The sequence below is a fragment of the Populus euphratica genome, unplaced genomic scaffold (assembly GCF_000495115.2).
Source record: "Populus euphratica unplaced genomic scaffold, PopEup_1.0 scaffold35.1, whole genome shotgun sequence".
Taxonomy (NCBI): domain Eukaryota; kingdom Viridiplantae; phylum Streptophyta; class Magnoliopsida; order Malpighiales; family Salicaceae; genus Populus; species Populus euphratica.
In genome coordinates, this window is record NW_011499860.1 from 2,201,101 (window position 1) to 2,207,100 (window position 6,000).

Here is a 6,000-nt window from a genome sequence, read left to right on the forward strand (position 1 = left end):
ACTAAGGCAATTGAATGCTAGAGCAAGATCCTTCTTCGTTTAAATCCATTTCGGTATCTGATTATGTATAGAGTCCATAAAAGAAGAAGCACAACTGCTCTTGGCTGCTGATCATTGAAGTGTTACAGATGTTGGGGCTACTGCTATCACTGAAACATTAAACATAATTTATCCTTTCTTCTTCATAATTCAGCTCTAACAATCATTTTCCGAAACATTCTGATGTTTTCTTGAAAAGTACTGATCCAGAAATGCCCTGGAAATAATAGATGTTCTTGAGAGTCACTATGTTATAAAAATTTAGCTAGCAATTTAAGCATTCCAGTCAAGTTTGATTAGCAATTGCTTCTTGATGATAGCTTGAAGAATCTGAGATACAACTACTTAAAGCTTCTCATTAAAATGCTAGAAATATTGGGTCACCTACAATACTGAGCACCCTTTAATGCTGTCAGGAGACGAAACTGTGAACAACCTGAATCCCATTAGGCTCTTGAAAACCATGGCCACCCTCCCCTCCAACACAAGAACAATCTATTATGCAACTACTTGAAGAACCGTTAGAAGGATAGTGACCTTCTCTAGCTCACTTAAAAATGGTGGGGTTGCAGCACGGATAAAAGTGCCCTGAAGGGAAAGCTACCAGTACCGTGTTCATTATCACCGATTAGTTTTGCTCTTACTAGACCGGTGACCCACGTTACGTGGCTTGTTAAAATTTCCTCAAGATAAAAAAATAATATTTAAATAATAATAATCAGATAAATTGGGTTAAATTTATGGAAGTGCAACTATGATATAAAACCAAAATAACCTGTAAAAAAAATTATAAAGTTTAAAATCTAATAATTTAATATCAAAAATAAAAAAAATAAAAATAAAAATATAATGTTAAAGAAGTAAAAAAAATAAAAATATAATATTGAAAAAGTAAACTCGAGTCAACTTGGTTTAATTTGATAAACTCACAACATGTAATACGAGATAAGAATAAAAAAAAATTCAAAAGAAACACTTAACAAACAAAATAAAATTTAAAAAAAATTTAAAAAAGCCCTCAGCTAACCCAAGTTAATTTTACCAACCCGTCATCATAATAACTAAACATAAAGAAAATCAAGAAAATGACAAAACTCAAGGGCAAATTATTCCATGTAAAATGATGAAATTAAAAATAAAAACCCATAAAAAAATAGAGAAAAAAAAATCAGACCTCCAAAAAAATCACTTGGTAAAAAAATACCACAGTTAAATAAAAAAAACTTAGTGAAAAAAAGCAAGTTAACTCTGGTTAACTTTATTACCCTCCATGCACCTGGAATAACCCGTCATGCATGCATTTGTTTTCAAATAATATTTAATAAAACATACTCCATGGTCAATAATTCGATGAAAATTATTAAAATAAAAAAATAATTTAAGATATGATGCATGAATAATCTGATAACAAGAAAAACATAATAAATTAAGAAGCTCATGACACAACAATTCAATATTAAATAATAAAAATAAATAAAAAAGACTAAAAAAAAGATCAAACTTAAACGGGGTTCATTATTGAAATTGGTAAATCGAGTTATGAGACTGAGATTATTATATAAAAGGCAAATATGAAAAAACTACAAAGAAAAATTTTAAACCATAATAAAAAAAATTAAGGACTAATAAATGAAGAAAATGATAAAAAAAAAAGGCAATACAAAAAATGATGACCAAAATTCAAAACCAAACAAAATCAAATCAAATTCTCAATGACATAATAAAAATAATAATAAAAACAATAAAAAATTAAATAAAAAAATCTAATTAGATTAAATGATTAGAGACAAAATTAAAAACAAAACAAACTTAAAAAAGTATCAAATCTAACAAAAATAAAAATCAAAGAAATAAGGATCAAACCAAACAAATATAAATTAGAGAACATAATTGAATTTGTCAAAGCTCTGCATGTAAACCGATACATGAGAGAGAGAGAAAAAAGTAGTAAAAAGATCAATTGTTGTTAAATTGCCGCTCAGATGACAACACGCGCCTCCTATAAGATACGTCGGCACCTTTCAGATCAGGTGAGTAGGCGATTAATCTTTTTTAACCATCGTATATGCTTTCACATGCCACCGAAATAAAGCAGGGGGTAACAACATGCCTATGTGTACGTAACACGTGTAGATCAACTTTATTAATGTAGTAATATTATAAGAGCATCTCCAACGGGAGATGCTTTTTAGAAGAGCTAAATTGGTAATATGGCTTTCTGAATAGTGTAGGTATAGCTTTTTTGTTGATGTGCATTCCAATGGCAAGAAGCTATTTAGAAGAGCTAATTGTATTTTAATATATTTGATACACAATTATTTTAACATAGTCTATTAATATTTATAAAAATAAGGAATCAATATCTTTCTAAGAGCATCTCTAATGAAAAATATTACATTGAAGAGCCAAATAAAAAAAATAGCTTTTTAAATAGTATAAATATATATTTTTAAATTATATACATTCCAATGGTAAAAAGCTATATAGAAAAGCCATTTATATTTTAATATATTTCATGTTAAATTAATTTTAATATAATTATATAACTAATTTAAATATTTTTTATATAATATAATTATGATGTTATTAATTACATAATTAATATGAATAATTTATAAAAGTAATATAAAATTAATGAAGTAATATAAAAGTTAAAAAATATAATTTAAAATTTATTTATATCAATATTTTTAATTTTAAGTTTTATATGTTATTGTTAAAAATTTAATTTTTAAAAAGTAAATTCAAATTCAAACTTTGAAAAAATCAGCGCCAACATTGTATTTAAAATAACCAAGAATTTTCTACATATTTAATTAAAAATACATTACATTACAATAAATCAATCAAAGTTAATTAAAAATCAAAACCACTCTTTTGCATAATTTCTAACTTTCTATTTTGAAAATACGCTGCAGAAATTGGATCCAAATTAGAAATATCCATTTTTATAATTTGTTCTTCTTTCTCAATCCTGTCCAATTCTTGTTTCTCTTGACTTTGTTGAATCATCATGGCTTGTTGCTCTAACATAATTTTCCTGTCTTGTTTCTTCTGATCCTCAATTTCAACTAGAGTATCCTTGAATTGTTGTAAGAGATTCGTTATAGTTACATCCCCAACTTTATCTTTTCCTTGTCTACGTTTAAGTCGTTCCTTTGCAGCCTTCTGACCGATTGGTCTATCTTGATAAATCAATGGTTCATTATCTTCTCCTAAACTCACAGCATCAGGGGTAGATGGAGTTGATGAAGCTGAACTTGCATTGACATGACCTTTTTGTTTCTTATTTGACATTTGATGTTGACTTGCACGCTCAAATTGTCATTTGGGTTCTTTTCTTAAAATAACCTAGCAATGTTCTAGTTGAAATCGTTTGCCAACGCAAGAAGTATACATTTGCCGAGCATCATTAATCTGGTAAAAAAATAAATAAATTAAATAATATTAAAATATATGTTAAACAATTTAACATAAAAATGAATATAACCATTACCCTTGATTCTTCAGTCATTCCACTTTGCTGACGATTTTCAATTTGAGTAACAAATCCAACAAATTTACCGACTTCTCTATTTATTTCTTGCCATCTACTTGAGATACTTATTTGTGAACGATTATTCAAGTTTCCTCCATTATCTACAAAGCAAGCATGTACACGAGCCTAGAAATGTTTTGTTTGTTGTTCAACTCCTGTAATTGGATCCTTACTTGTATTTAGCCATGCAGAGACAAGTAAACAATCCTCCTCTGGTGAGAAATTTTTACTTCTTTGTGATTTTTTTGCCGAATGGACATTTAAATTCGAGCATGTTAAGTCATCAATTAATTGATTAGAATCACTTGGTTGAGAGAGAATATCTTCTGACTCACTTATAAGAAAGTTGGTAAAAGAGCTTGGAAAATTTGAATCCATCTACATTAAAAAAAAAACTCAAGTTAAAACTTTACAAGAGAGTATAAAAGAAGCTCGCATTCAATGTCTAATAATTTTGTAGTTTTCATACATGCGAATTAATAATAAGCATTGCCTCCTACTTGTTTTAATATAACAATTTGACCATTTTTTGAAACTAAAATAGAATCGATATACTAGTTTAATTGCATTTTTAAAAAGACAAAATATAATTGATCTCAAATTAAGACATACAATCAAAAATAAATTTTAAATATATAACTCAATCTTTTTATCAATATCAACTACCATTATTAATTCCTCTCAATTTTATCAAAGATAACAACATAAATATAAATTGTCTTCCTTAATCCATATTAAAAACATCAAAGAATAAAGAAATAAAATTCATCACAAATATTAAATTAACAACAAAAGGTCTAAAAAATCAAGAGATATAAAAAAAATAAAAAAATTTTAAACAAGCATACCTTTTAATTTCAGCTAATTAACACAACCGATGTTAATAATTAACCGGAGAATAATTGATTCTTGTTTTTTTTTTAAATTTGAGAGAAGGATGAGGCACAATACAAAAATTTAAAACTACAATTTTTTTCTTCATGTATTTATAGAAGATTTTTTTTTATATTTTTTTAAAAAAATTATTGGCCAACGGCTATAAAAATAACCGTTGGCCAACGGCTATTGTTTTAGCCATTTTTACAGTTAAATGTAGAAATGGCTGTTAACAAAACAAATAGCCAAAATGGCTATTTGTTTAACTTACCCGCTGGAACATGAACAAGAAAGAAATAAATGGCAAAACACTTTTAGCTTTCCATATGACTCGTCCGTTGGAGCTGCTCTAATAATATAAATGACTAAAACAACATACAAATATTATAAAAAAACCATGATGCAAATACAAAAAATACCTTCCCAAGCAACCTTTAATTCATCAAAGTTAAAAGACAAACATGAAGTTTTATTATACATGAAAATATATAAAAATATAACAGCTCCTCATTTAAAGATCAATATTTATTAAACATAAAAGGCATTAATATTATTTCACTATACAAATAAATCTATCAAGACACAAACATCTCTAGACTAAAGACAAATTTTTTTGAGCTCCCAGATATATTTTTACTATACATAATATGATAATATACACAAAACAATAAGCTTCTCCCGATTAATTCTAAATTAGATTAAATGATTAGAGACAAAATTAAAAACAAAACAAACTTAAAAAAGTATCAAATCTAACAAAAATAAAAATAAAAGAAATAAGGACCAAACCAAACAAATATAAATTAGAGAACATAATTGAATTTGTCAAAGCTCTGCATGTAAACCGATTCATGAGACAAAGAGAAAAAAGTAGTAAAAAGATCAATCGTTGTTAAATTGCCACTCAGATGACAACACACGCCTCCTATAAGATACACCGGCACCTTTCAGATCAGGTGAGTAGGTGATTAATCTTTTTTAACCATCGTATATGTTTTCACACACCACCGAAATAAAGCGGGGGGTAACAACGTGCCTATGTGTGCGTAACACGTGTAGATCAACTTTATTAATGTAGTAATATTATAAGAGCATCTCCAACGGGAGATGCTTTTTAGAAGAGCTAAATTGGTAATATGGCTTTCTGAATAGTGTAGATATAGCTTTTTTTGTTGATGTGCATTCCAATGGTAAGAAGCTATTTAGAAGAGCTAATTGTATTTTAATATATTTGATACACAATTATTTTAACATAGTCTATTAATATTTATAAAAATAAGGAATCAATATCTTTCTAAGAGCATCTCTAATGAAAAATATTATATTGAAGAGCCAAATAAAAAAAATAGCTTTTTAAATAGTATAAATATAGATTTTTAAATTATATACATTCCAATGGTAAAAAGCTATATAGAAAAGCCATTTATATTTTAATATATTTCATGTTAAATTAATTTTAATATAATTATATAACTAATTTAAATATTTTATATATAATATAATTATGATGTTATTAATTACATAATTAATATGAATAATTTATAAAA